We start from the raw sequence: 14,927 nt of genomic DNA, 5'->3' as shown, positions 1-14,927 counted from the left end.
CACACAAAGTTGATTTAAAAATTGCTTAAGAACCATAATGAACACTGAACAAATAATAAAAGTGGACGAATAACAATAAATATGGATGAAATGAAAACTTATCATAAAAGTACAATATCTAAGTTATAAATATTTCAGTTTCAGTTCCTGGACAGAGGCAAAAATGGCATGAACGGCTTGAATATTAAATTAACATTCTAACTGATCCTATTAAACAGTGAAGAGATGATAAAAGAAGAAAGGAAACTAAAGTGGTAAGAGCAGTACCGACTGGAAAGGTTGGGTCATCTTCGACCATTCATTAGAGTATAGAGGTGTGAGGCGGCAGGAGCGAGCCTAAGACCAAAGGTGTGACATGAGGTGGAGACCAGAGGTGTGTGGGTGTGGCGCAGAGCCGAGATGAGAGGTGAGGTGAAGACCAAAAGTGCGAGGTGAGGTGGAGATCAGAGGTAAGAGGGGTGACGATCAGAGACAGAAGAGAAGTGGAGAGACCAGAGGTGTGAGGTCAGTCTCAGAGACAGAGGTGTAGGGTGAGGAGGAGAAACCAGAGGTGTGAAGTAAAGTGAGACGGAGAGACCAGAGGTGTGAGGTGAAGTGAAGAGGACAGACCAAAGGTATGAGGTGAAGTGACGGCGAAGAGGCCAGAGGTGTGAGGTGAAGTGAGGCGAGGAGACCAGAAGTGTGACGTGACGTGAGGTGAGGTGGATTGACTAGAGGTGTGAGGTGAGGTGGACAGACTAGTGGTGTGAGGTAAAGTGAATGGACTGGTGGTTAGAGGTGAAGTGAACAGAGTAGGGGTGTGAGGTGAGGTGGATAGACTAGTCGTGTGTGGTGAGATGGACAGGCTAGTGGTGTGAGGTGAGGTGGACAGACTAGTGGTGTGAGATGAGGTGGACAGACTAGTGGTGTGGGGTTAGGTAAAGTGAGGTGGATAGAAATGTGGTGTGAAGTGAGGTGGATAGACGAGTGATGTGAGGTGAGGTGGATGTACCAGTGGTGTGAGGTGAAGTGGATGTACCAGTGGTGCGAGGTGAGGTGAACAGACTTGTGGCGTGAAGTGAGGTGGATAGTCAAGTGATGTGAGGTAAGGTAGGGAGTGGGTGTGAAATCCTAATGAGCTCACTGGATGCTCAGATGGGTCACTGTGATGGTCGTGTGGCCATACTGCAGCTACAGGAGGCTTAGTTGGAGAGGAGGTCAGTGGTGTGGGTCACCAGTGGTCACAGGATGAAGAAAGTCACCAGTGGTGGGGGCATAAGGTAAAGAAAGTTTTCAGCGGTGGAGGCACAAGACGTAGAAATTCATCGTGGTAGTGGTGAAGGTACAGGGTGTAAAGTCACCGTGCTAGAAACACAGGGTGTACTGTGCAAGCCACCAGTGGTGGAAGCAAAGGGTGCAGAAAGTCACCAGTGGAGGAGGCACAAGATAAAGTCTTCTGTGGCGGAGGCACTGGGAGACACCAGTGGTGGATGAAGTACAAAATGATACAGGAAGAAGGAAAAATTGTAAGACTGACGTTGGAGGAAGGGAGGGAGGGAGGGAGGCGGATAGAACAACCAGTAAAGCGGTGGGACACACTGTCTGGTCTGGCCTCTGTCACTCGCCTGGTGTGGAATCATTCTTTTAGGCGACAACCTCTCCCTGCCAGGTCAGGGGAGAGGGCGGGTAGAGAGAAGTAAGGGGGTGATACAGAGAGAGAGAAAAAAGAAGGGTAGGGAAGAAGGGGAAAAAGAAATACACACACGAGAGAGAGAGAGAGAGAGAGAGAGAGAGAGAGAGAGAGAGACGTTAGAAGCAGAGAAATGCAACATGAAAACAGTATCAAAAGAGGGGTTGTAGGGATATGAAAACTTCTATACTGAAAATGATAATACAGCAAAAAGAAAAAGTGTTGGCGAAAGCAAGAAGAAAAAATGTGGAAACCAAAACGAAGAGGAGTGAAGAAGAGGAGCTGGTAAAATGTCCTGACAAATGTGGAGGAGTGAGTGGTGAAAGATGGTACAGGAAGCAGACATCACTGGAGACGGAGAGACGCCAGAATCTGTGGAAGAAGAAAACAGGAAACAGGAGGGTGAGGAGAAAGTGGAAGCGACATGAGGTAGGGGAAGGAATAGAGAGAGAGAAATAAAAAAGGTAAAGCAGGGACACCTGAAGCAGACGGTTGTATAGCATAACAAAAGAAAAGAACAGCAAAAATAACACAAACTTGAGCAAGGAACGGAAGAACAAAATTAAAGTCGAAGGGAAAGACGAGATCAGTTGAGGTTGTGTTTGTTATTTCATCCAAGGGGCCGTGTCTCAAGGTCCTCACATGCCCCAGTACTTCTACAGTATACTGTATGTGCTTCAAGCCTGTGTCTTTTCTACTTTTTTCCCTTAACCTACAAAGGGTTTGGGATATCTTGAATCGTAACCTCTGTCTTTATTTTGAAATGGCTTCTCCCTCAGTGTGATTAGTTAAGATTCAATGTTCTCTTTATGCTAGGTTCGCTCAGCAATCACAGTAATATTACAATGTAATGTCAGTCGTGCTATGAGCCTTTCCATCGACCGTCACTGAAAACTGTTAAGGTCTTGTATGACACACTCACTGTACCCAAATGTTTCACTTCTTAAATAACAATACTTTAATACTTCGCTTCGTTATTCCACTGTTACGCTGAGATTGTCTCTACCGCCCTGTAACCCTGTATATGCCTTGTTCTGATAAATGATAATAAGCATACTAACACTTACTCTGCTTCTCGGCTAACTCTGTTTTTGTCTCAATATGAAAAATGAAAGTGTAACATTTAGAGTGCTGGGCCAGGATGGGAAGAGTGACTTCTTGAGGTAGGACAGGTGGAAAGGTACCTGGGAGGGGAAGGGATAGGGGGAGCAGGTTCTGTCTTGTAAGTGTTCATGCACTCACACACATATATTAAACACGAGGTTCGCAAGAAAATCGTTTCTGGCCACATTTTTATACTTACTGTAGCATGATCTACAATTACGAAAAGTATGGTACAGTACTGACTATTTAACTGAAGAGTAATTTTGGTCAATAAAAATAAAGATTAGTGATGCTAGGTCATCATCTTATTTCTACGAACTTAATCTTCACTTTTACGTGAGACTTTTAATTAGGGTTAGTTAATAACTGCAGTCTCCGTTCAATGTAAACATCAATTCAAGGTATGTGTTTCAGAATGTACTTCATATATTCTCTACTTAGCGTTAAACTCTCTCTCTCTCTCTCTCTCTCTCTCTCTCTCTCTCTCTCTCTGACCATAATCAAACATACATCCTTCTGTCATCACATGCAATCCCTTACTTTTTATCCTCTCCATGCTGCTTCCTTCCCCTCTCAACCTAACAGTAATTCCCTTGCAATCTCTATCCTTTCCGTATCTTGATGTCTCCCACACTTTCCTCCTCCCTCACTCCCCCCATCCCCATCACCTCTCCCTGTCCCTTACTCTCCCTTCCATCTCCCTCAAACCCGTCCCCAGCCCCCTCTTACCTCTCTCACTCCGTCTCCCTTCCAATTCCAGTCCTCCTTAAACCCCCTCCCCTTCTTCCTCCCCACCCCATTTCTCTCCAGCTGTCAGTGAGCCGGAAACTTGGACTTGATGACATAGCATGGCCCTGGACTTATCTCGCTCACTTTTATTTTGTTTTAAATGCAGTTCCTTTCAGAGGTGCTACAGAGGTTATACCGTATATTTGTTTTCCTGATGAAGAACAGCAACTCTGGGGAATTTTCATTTATCTGGACACTCTGTTTATTCAAATACTTAATTTCTACATGTCTGTTTATTAATCTATCTATCTATGGCCACATGACTTAATCCTAAGGGGATGGCCACGAACAAATCGTGGCCATCCCATGTCCTCTGCCACAAAAAGCTCATCTTAACTGGCGACTAATTTTGAATATTTCTTGCTTCTGAGACTTAGGTTTTCCGTCCTCACATTTGATATACAACCCTACTGAAGTGTCAGGCGCGGACAGAGACCGATAATGATGTTGGTGGGATGTGGGGAAGGAAAGATGCGAGAAGGGCACACCGTAATGACGAAAGGACGTGAGAAAGCCATGGTGTGAAGATGGCATGATGTGAGAATGGCACAATTTACGGTAAGCACGATGTGAGGAAGGCCGGAAGGCAGATGTGCGAAAGGCATGATTTACGGTAAGCACGCTGTAAGGAAGACTGGAAGACAGGATGTGAGAAAGGCACGATTTACGGTAAGCATGATGTGAGGAAGACTTGGAGGAAGGATGTCAGAAAGGCATGATTTACGGTAAGCATGATGTGAAGAAGGCTGGATGTGAGTTTCGTAGGATATGAGGAAGGGAAGGTGTGACGAAATTAGGATGTGAGGAAAATAGGTGGAATTAAGAGGGATATGGAGAAAAAATAACATGCATACTACTGTTTTTTTTTTTTCTCTCTCTCTCTCTTTAGAAGCTGTTACAACAAGCCCTATTCTGAAGTAAGGTCAAGCCAAACGTCGTCTCATAGTAGTTTTCTACAAAATATCTGCAGTTCTGCTGATGTTTAACTTTCGCATATCTTCGTTTTATTCTTGCTGATGGTTTTCTATCATTCTGCTGTTTCTACCGCAATCTCTCTTTATAATTACCATGTTTCTGTTTTTCTTTCTATAACTGTTCGCACAGTACGGGGAAAATGCGTCCCGGTTCTAATGTTGCTTCGTTTACTCTTCTCGTGAAACTGTCGACCTTCACCACGTATTGATATATGTTTTATCCACTAAGGGAATATATTCCCTGATTAACCAATTGCTACCATCGACATTTTAATGAGTTGTTTAATAAGAGTGACAAGCGCTGTCAGCCATTAGGCGAAGCCTTTCATGTTCAATCATGTTGTAAGAGATCAGCAAAATTGGCAAGTGTTGTAGTGAGAGTGACAGGGATAGGTTGAGTGTGGGAGGGATGGAGAGAGTAGGAGGGATGAAGCTAGTGTGGGAGAGAGGAAGCGAGTATGAGAGAGTGGAGTGAAGAGTGTATGGGAGTGGAATGAGTGTGGGATGGATGGAGTACGTCTGGGACGGAAAGAATTAGTATGGGACGGATAGAGTGAATATGAGAGGGATAGACTGAGTGTGAACAAGAATAAAAGGATTGAACATAAACTTATATCTTTATGTAACGCTGAGACAGGGGCAGTAACAAGTCCCAAGAGCAAGCTGCCGTTTATCCAACTCACCCCCCCTGTGGCGGGGGGGACACAACCTGGCCGCACTATGGGGTGGTGCTACTACTCTGCGGCCGGGTTGTGTTAGGAAGAATACTGCCACCGTATTCCCTGCGTGTCGTAAAAGGCGACTAAAAGGGGCGGGGTGAGGGGACTAGGGACCCCCTCCTCTGTTTTTTAGTTCCTAAAAAGAGACAGGCCAGAGAAAGGGACGGGGGATGGAGTTATCCCCGTACCCTGAAGATTGGGTCTATGAATGTGCGTGGATGTAGTACAATTGAGGCTAAAAGGGAGGAGATTGGGAGAATGTTTGTGAGAAGAAAGTTGGATGTGTTAGCTTTGAGTGAAACGAAGATGAAAGGGAAGGGGGAATCTATGTTTGGAAGTGTGACTGGAAGATTGTCAGGTGTTGATAGAGGAAGGGCAAGAGAAGGTGTGGCCTTGTTAGTAAGTCCGGAAGTACAGCAGTGTGTGATTGAATGGAAGGAGGTGTCATCGAGACTGATGTGGGTGAAAGTGAATTTTGAACGTGAGTTGTGGGTGTTTGTGAGTGCATATGGGCCTGGTAGTGAAAGGGATGAACAAGAGAGGGAGTCTTTCTGGAATGATGTTGATGAGTGTCTGCAGAGTTTTGGAGCGAATGTGAATGTGGTAATGATGGGAGATCTGAATGCTAGAGTGGGAAATGTAGCAGTTGAAGGCGTAGTTGGTATACATGGTGTGCCTGGAAGAAATGAAAATGGGGAACGAATGATAGCGATGTGTGTTGAGCGAGAGATGGTGATTGGGAATACGCTGTTTGAGAAGAAAGATATTTATAAGTATACATGGGTGAGACAGGAGGGTGGAAGGGTTGTTGATAGAGCCTTGATGGACTATGTGGTTGTGTCTAGGAATGTAATAGGAAGATTGTTGGATGTAAGAGTTCTGAGAGGGGAGGGTGGAGGTATGTCTGACCACTACCTGGTGGAGGGAAAGTTAAGAGTAGGTAAGAGATGGGTGAGAGCTAGGAGGGTTAGGTGTGGCAGGGAGGTTTTGAAAGTGAGTGAGTTGGATAAAAGAGAGAAAAAGATAGAGTATCAGGAGAAATTGAAAGATGAGTGGAACGCAGTGAAAGATCGGGAAAATGGCAGTGTGGAGGAGGAATGGCAGTTGTTTAAGAGTGCTGTGGTGGGGCATGCAGAAGAGGTGTGTGGTGTGAGACGTGTGGGTGGTGGTGTAAGAAAAGGAAGTGAATGGTGGTGCAAGGAAGTAAGTATGGGTGTGGCTGAGAAGAGACGTGCATATGAAGTGTGGCTGCAGAGGAAGGATGAGATGTCATATGAAAGGTATAAGGAAAAGAGGAATAGAGCGAGAAGGGCTGTGCGTGATGCTAAAGTGGCAGCAGATGAGAGGTTGGGTAGGCGGCTGACAGAGAATTTTCAACAGAATAAGAAAATGTTTTGGAAGGAGGTGAAAAGGGTGCGAAAGGGAGAGTCTGGGAAGGAAGAACGAGTAAAAGTAGAGGATGGAAGGATGTTAATTGAGATGGATGCAGTAAGGAAGAGATGGGCAGAGTATTTTGAAAGATTGTTAAATGTAGAGGAGGAAAGGGTGGCTGAGATTGTGGCAGATAGAAGGGTGCAAGGAATAAATGTGTTGGGAGAGTTGAATGATTCTTTGATCACGAAGGAGGAAGTGGAGAAGGCAGTAAAGGAGATGAAAACAGGGAAAGCTGCAGGTATGGATGGGTGTGCTGTGGAATGCCTGAAGGGTGGTGGAGTGACTATTGTTGACTGGTTAGTAAGATTATTGAATGTGTGCTTTGAGAAAGGTATGGTGCCAATTGACTGGGCAAGTGCTTGTGTGGTCCCGTTGTATAAAGGCAAGGGTGATAAGTATGAATGTACTAGCTTTAGGGGTATAAGTCTGTTGAGTGTTGTAGGTAAAGTGTATGGTAGAGTGTTAATTATGAGAGTTAGAGAGGGTACAGAGGGAGCGATTAGTGATGAGCAGTGTGGCTTTAGGAGAGGGAGGGGATGCGTTGATCAGGTGTTTGCTGTGAGACAAGTGTGTGAAAAGTATTTAGCGAAAGGCAAGGATGTGTTTTGGCCATTTATGGATTTAGAGAAAGCGTATGATAGAATTGATAGGGAGGCTTTGTGGACTGTTTTAAGATTGTATGGACTTGATGGTAGGTTACTAAAAGGGGTGAAAAGTTTTTATGTAAATAGTAGAGCGTGTGTAAGAGTGGGATATGCTGTGAGTGATTGGCTTCCCGTGAGAGTGGGGCTGCGACAGGGATGTGTGATGTCGCCTTGGTTGTTTAATATTTACATGGATGGTGTTGTAAGGGAGGTGAATGCAAGAGTTTTAGGTGGTCTGAGTCTGGTAAATGTTGATGGAGGAGAGTGGAATCTGAAGCAGCTGCTGTTTGCAGATGATACTGCACTGGTGACTGATTCAGAGGAGAGATTGAGACAGTTGATAGAGGAGTTTGGAAGGGTGTGTGAAAGGAGGAAATTGAAAGTAAATGAGAATAAGTAAAGTGATGAAGTGTACGAGGTTGATAGATGGTAGGGGGATGAATATAGTTTTGAATGGTGAGTTGCTTGAGGAGGTAGATTGTTTTAAATATCTAGGGTCACATGTTGCTGTGGATGGAAGAATAGATGCAGAAGTGAAGTTTAGAATAAATGAAGTAGGAAAGGTGCTGGGAGGAATGAAAAAAGTGTTTAAATGTCGTTCGCTTAGAATGGATGTAAAGAGAAGGCTGTATGAGGGTGTTGTGGTACCGACTGCGTTATATGGGGCTGAAACATGGAATATGGGTGTAGCAGAGAGGAAAAGTTTGAATGTAATGGAGATGAGATGTCTGAGGAGTATGTGTGGAGTGACTCGTATGGATCGAGTGCGAAATGATGAAGTGCGAAGGAGAACTGGAGTTGTTCGGGAGATGGCTGGTAGAGTTGAGCAGAGGGTGTTGCAATGGTTTGGGCATATGGAGAGAATGGATAATGAGCGATTGGTGAAAAAGATAACTAGATCTGATGTGAGAGGTGTAAGACTGAGAGGAAGACCACGAATAGGATGGATGGACAGTGTGAAGAGAGCGCTGGATGCGAGAGGGATGTCTGTTGAGCAAGGAAGAGTGGCTGTGCGTGACAGAAATAAATGGAGAGAAATTGTGAATGAATAAGTGATGACGCAGCCCTGAGGGGATATTCTCCCGCATTTGGTCTGATCAGCTGATCAGGTCAGGTGCAGGTAAGGGGATGGGTCTGTTATGATGTGGCAGGGGTAAACCAGTTCTGCTGTAGGGCCTGCTGTGGATGTCACTGCTTGCATTGCGCAGTTGACCCTTGTGCGGTGTGATGCGGTGAGGATCTGTCCGTTCTCCCCTTTGGGGCTAAGATGCGAATGAATGTGTTTGAATGGATGAGTAAATGGAGAGTGAGTCGTCCTGTCTCGGCTACCTCCCTTTCCTTGGGGGAAGCAGCCTAGGTATATAGATAGATAGATAGATGAAGCCGAGAATTTATTTTTAAATAATGATGGACATAGCTACACAATTTAGCGAACATTCGTTCAAGCGTTTATACAAAGCGCTTCACTATACACACAGAAGTAGAAACACGTCGTCATAACTTCTAAAGACTGGGAGGGGGAAAAAAAAAAAAAAAAAAAAAAGGTTGCCAATACCATGGCTAATTTTGCTCAAAGTGTATGGGGAGTTATATCGGCAAATAGCTACCCCTCATCAGTCGTGGTATCCTCAACATAACTGTCATCATCAGCTTTGAACGGGACCAGGACTTGCAACAGTTCCTTTACTGTTACCGAGTTCCACCCACTCCGACCCATAAAAGATAAAATAGACTGTATTAGCTTTGTAGTGCTGTACGTGTTGGCCAAGACATTCCCCATTATCATTCATCTTCTTTTCTGGGCTCCTGAGATATAGTAAACTCGAGTCACAGAAACGCTGTGTATTCTACATGTACTTACATCTCATAAACCTTTACCATCCTATATTTTTCTCCATCTCTCTAGTCTCTTGCAGTTCACCTATAGTTTCTACTGATCCTCTACTGTAAATGACCCAATTCTGCCCTCACCTCAGTCCTTCTATATATCTCTCCCCATCATCACTAGTATTTCTTCATTTTCCTTCCTTCAGTACGTCGCCACCCTTGCCTTCCCACATACAGTATATGTCACCACCCTTGATTTTCCGTATACAGGAGGCTACACATTCAGAAATTCCCTCTTCCCTCCTCCACTCTTACCTCCAACCTCCACCCTCCCACCATTCCCACTCCATACCTCTCTACAGCTGGCCTCTATACTAGGCAATTTACGACCACAGTTTACGATTACTGTTATTTTCAGCGAGGCTACAATTATACTAAACCAGGTGGTGGAACGCATTATCAACAAGTGTTAATGTGGCTCTCATAGTGGAACATCTGGTGGAACACAGTAATAACACGTAAATTTTGTTCCTGATGGAACACACAGGTACACATGTCAATGCGGTCCTCCCTGGTGGAACACCTGGTGGAACACATTAAAGTTATAGAAGGAGTTAATGAGACCCTTCAGGTGGAATAAGGGCCCAACATGAAAATTTTAAAAGTTCCAGTTAATGACCATATAATGAGCAAAAACGTTTCATCTCATCACAACGGGAAGTCCTCCATTAGACGAGTAAAAGAATCTGACAATAATCTGTACACAGCTACTTGGTAATTCTATCTACCTATCTACCTAGCTATAGTAAGACGTGTTAATCCCAAAGGAAGTGCCATTATAAACGTTTTCAATATTAGGACCACATGCAACCTGTGAACGGTACAAAATTCATCTACCTCTTATCTATGTATCTACTGCCAATCGCCCTAATCAGGGAGAGAGTGGTACAATACATACTTTCGCTATCAGGGACCACCAGAAACCTGTAAACAGTGTAATAAACAATCCCAATTATTCTTACTGCCTAACGTCTGTGAATGACAACAACTGGCAGCTGAAAACATCTGAGGTCAGTGAGGGACTGAATAGGATACACCTAAAGTTCATGTATGATAATCAGTGACAGCCGAAAACACTTGAAGTCAGTGTGTAGGTATTATCAGCTGTCAGAAACACCTGAAGGCAGTGTGTATGTATTACAGGCTGTTGGAAACACCTGAAGTCAGTGTAGGGCTATGAAAGCCAGCTGGATAATGGTGGCGGTGGTAGGGCGGGGTAGTGAAGTGATAACTGGAACCAATTAGGAAAGTTGGACGGGACAAGAAGTTCCCGAGGGACGCAGCAACAGTGTAGTGGCTGGGCTCTGTTGCTGACCACACAGTGTTTTGGTTCGGTACATTAAGACAACAGCACAGACTGTGTTTAGTCAGGGTGCACACAATCCTAATGATGAAAACAACAGCTGTAACTCCTTATTTTTGATCTAGTGATAGACGTACAAACACATGCCGATATGTATACACACACACACACACACACACACACACACACACACACACACACACACACACACACACACCTATATACGCCGAAATGTACGAAGACATGCACATGTACAGTATATAACCAAACACAAACAAGCCCACACCAACATGACTTTGCAAGTTTATTTGCTGGGGAGGCTTTGGTGAAGATGGTTAAGCACTGTGAGGTCACGGGATGAAATTAAACTTGGATGTTGCGGGAGACAACTTTGGACTTGGTTAAAAATGTTTCAACTGCTCTTCCATATGACTTACCAACACAGCATAAGACACAGCATAAGAAAGAACTTCCGCTCACACCATCATGTTCGTCTACTCCACAAGTAGGTTTATTTGTATTAAATGTTTTTTCTTCTTGATGTTCGTGTAATACTTACTTCCTATTTTATAATGTTTCTCTCAAAATGTCAATAGTCATTCCATCTTTTCCTCAGAGATCCAAATTATTCATTTTTTGTAACTACAGTGCCTGTTATCGATATATATTCAAACAACAGATATTTTTCTCAAGATTTCCTCTTTTTCTAGACTTTTAGAGGACCACTCCTTGATTCACGTTTCCTCCTCTGCACTGAAACAATCAACTGATATTGTTGCCCAAACCCAACTGTAAAAGGCAAAGACGAAAAACCAAAATCCTTCAGCAAGAGAAAAAAAAATCTAGATAGTGTTTGGAATGGTAATAAAGCGTAGAACAACTGAATCGGCCTGCCAAGCAAAAACACATGGAATTTGAATTTCTGAATGTCGGCATCTCCTTTAAGATAATACTTTCCATTTTCCCTTCCTTTTCCGTATTCTCCTCTCTCGCGTCCCCTCTTTAACCTAACTATCACTCAACACTTTTTCGTGAACTCAGACGCTCTCCACAGCAATGAAATTTCAGTGAATAAATTAGTCAATCCCCAGAACATTACCCTCTCTCTCTCTCTCTCTCTCTCTGCAGTGGCCACCATCCCCTGCCCTCTTTCCGGTCTACATTGATCGCACTAGATCCTGTCCTTAGAGCTCTACAAAACTAGGGCACTGGATTGGTGGTGTGGACGGAAAATATGACTGTTGAAGAAAATAAGCTTATATATCCCCAGCAACACAGCATTCTGGCGAGAGAACTGGAAAATTTCAATAACAGAATTGTCTGGAACTCAGGAAAGAAGAAAATTTACATACAGATACTATATTGTTTGAGGCGGAGGGGAACCAACGAGAATACTGGGCACTGGAGGGCCTGCAATTTGTTTATATTCCACGATAGTGTAATAGGCAACAAAGATGACGAGTGAAGAACGTATATGATAAATATACAAATGGAAAAGGAGGGAGTGACTGGAAAAAGAAAGGGGACGGGAGAATACATAACAGAGATTTAGGAAGAAATGGAACTGCGGATAGATTCGAGGTTCCGACGAGGAGATTAAAGAAAAAAAATAAAAACGGATGAACCAACACGAGGACGAAGAAAGACGAGCGAAGACGAGGGGACTTAAAACTTATACAAAAGGGATGAAGTAAAAACAAGTTAAAAGAGAGAAGAATAGCAACTGGGCAGAAGCACATGGGAAGAAGAGACAAGCAAGAAGGATAAGGATTAGCAACATGTATACAGACAGGAAAGAGGAATGTCGGGAGTAGATCATGGGTGTACAGAGCAAGAGAGAAAACTTAGTGGTTGTAAAGTGGAGGGATCGAGCAATGAGAGAATGACAGCACGTTAGGTATGGAGAGAAGAGGTTGGAGGAGAATGAAATGGCAGGCACAGGGAAGGATTGAATAATGAAAGAGGGGCGCGGGTGGAGGGATTTTAAAGTGGTCTGTAGCTGACGGAGAGACTGGGAAGAGAGAAGGAACTGAAAGGGAGAAACGAAGGAAAGAGACACTGATAGGTAAGACACCAGGAGGGAAAGAATAGGTCAAGTGGATGTGAGAACAAAACAGGAAGTTGAAATATAGTGTAAGGGGTAACAAAGGCATCATCTTAGTAACCGTTACCTTGTATGTCATAACTTTACCAAGGTAGTAATAAGAATGGGAAGCCATATTAATGGAAAATAAGGGAGAAATAAAATATTAAGGATGACTTTACCCTGGAAATATAACATCAACAGTTACGAACATTAAATTGTAAACACTTTCCTCCCACCTTCTTTTCTCTGGACAATCCTGGAAAACGATTTCCCGAGGTTCATACCGTCCTCCTCCTACAACAGTGTTTCCTAACCTGGGGTGATAGCACCCCCAGGGGGTACTGAAATCAATTTTAGGAGTGCCGGAAAATGCTGCTTTATTGTTTTTTCTTATTGGTTTTGCTTAGTACTGGCATCCTTGATATTTTATTTTTGGTGAATGTACTAAATAAATTGCCAAGCAGTACTTCACTTTATTTTATCCTTGTAGTAGTGTAGCAATTGTGGTTGCGTGTAGGAAGTGTAATAGTGTAGTAACTGTAGTCCCAGCAATCGGATGTAAGGGGGTGCTGGGCTGCGAGACCTTACTACAAGGGATGCTGAGGTCGGGAAAGGTTAAGAAAAGCTGCCCTTCAAGGAGTCACGGTTCGGGTTGCCCCCACAAGGAGCCAGAGCTTGGTTTCCCTAGATGTAACCTCCTCTATGACCTTGTGTTGCCGAGACAGCAACCTGGTAGTGGTGGTGACGAAGTTTGATGTAAACTCCACCCAGACCAGGTGGTCAGGCTAGGCATACCAAACAAGCAACACAAGGATAGTTCTCAGGAAGTGGGATTAATTTATGAGATGATAAGGGTATGGCTACTCATAATATTATCAGTCAAAAATGGCTAAAACAGTAACATCCTTTCTAAGCAGATAATTATTCTTGCCACCCTCAGGCTTCATTCATTTACTATATTAGCATAAATATTCTGTTATATCCTATAAATCCTCTAAATTTCCTCCTTAACACACAGTTGCCTCTGACTCACGTTTAAATATTCAGATGCATCCCACAACGACCATCGTGACAGTGGTAACGATGATACAGAATGTAATAAACGAAAATTTATTTGATCATAGTGTGATAAACTGTCAACCTTATGTTTAACATTTTCAACACAATGACATCTTTAAAGTTTATCACTACTAACGCCAGACAAATTTGTTCTGCTCTGAAGTGACTTGTCATCGTGAAGTTAATAAACCACTGGCACACTCCACGACTGCATCGTTCAGCTCAGCATGTGGGAATTTATAATGACACTACACGGTTGATTACACTGCAGGTGTGTGTGTGTGTGTGTGTGTGTGTGTGTGTGTGTGTGTGTGTGTGTGTGTGTGTGTGTGTGTGTGTGTGTGTGTGTGTGTGTGTGTGTGTGTGTGTGTGTGTGTGTGTGTGTGTGTGTGTGTGTGTGTGTGTGTGTGTGTGTGTGTGCAACTAAAAATTTTTCAGTGGATTTGGACTAAACGTGTTGGAAGGGTCAGCCAAGGGACTGATCTACTGTTTTTTGGAAACAAAAGATTTAAATGTCAGTGTCATAATGCAAGATAAACTAAAACGTTTTCATTCGACTTAGACCAGAATTTCTGGATAAGGCATGGATAATAGGATTGGATAATGAAAGCAATCAGTTAATGGTCAAGGTCACAAGATTATGTCACATGGCAAGGTCAACTTAAATAGTTTTTATTTGATTTCGACCAAACTTGGTGGAATAGCTGAGAGCAAGGCAGGGACGATGGGATTCAAGTTTAAGAACATTCGGTCACTTGTCAACGTCACATGTCAGTGTAAAATTTTGACCTTCCCCCCACCACCGTCTCTCTCTCTCTCTCTCTCTCTCTCTCTCTCTCTCTTGACCGTCTCCTACTTTCTGCCAGTTTATTCCTCTTTGTTGCCACCTCTCCCTTTCCTGCCTCTCTATCACCTCCTTCCTCACCCATGGCCGCCGCTGTCTCCATCTCCCCTCACTCAACACACATCAAAACAACTTTCAACTTTCCACGTATCTCTTTTCCCATCCTCAGAGAATCATTGCTCTTTCCTTCCTCCTTCAAACTTTTGCCTTATCACCAAATCATTTCTCATACTCGAATACGCTGGGAAAAGCAAAGAACTTCACTGCCCTCCCCCGCCCCCCGGTCACTGTGTAACTCTCCTGTACGACACATGAAGACACATCCCCATCAATTTTAAGAAAACTTATACTTCAGTAACTGAATACAACCTTTGCCATTTTTCTCCTGCGTACTTGTATATAGCCAAATGAAACT

This window comes from Coenobita brevimanus, chromosome 97 (assembly GCF_032717465.1).
Source record: "Coenobita brevimanus isolate Jiangsu-jjx chromosome 97, ASM3271746v2, whole genome shotgun sequence".
In the NCBI taxonomy this organism is placed as follows: Eukaryota; Metazoa; Arthropoda; class Malacostraca; order Decapoda; family Coenobitidae; genus Coenobita; species Coenobita brevimanus.
This window is presented reverse-complemented; position numbering follows the sequence as displayed.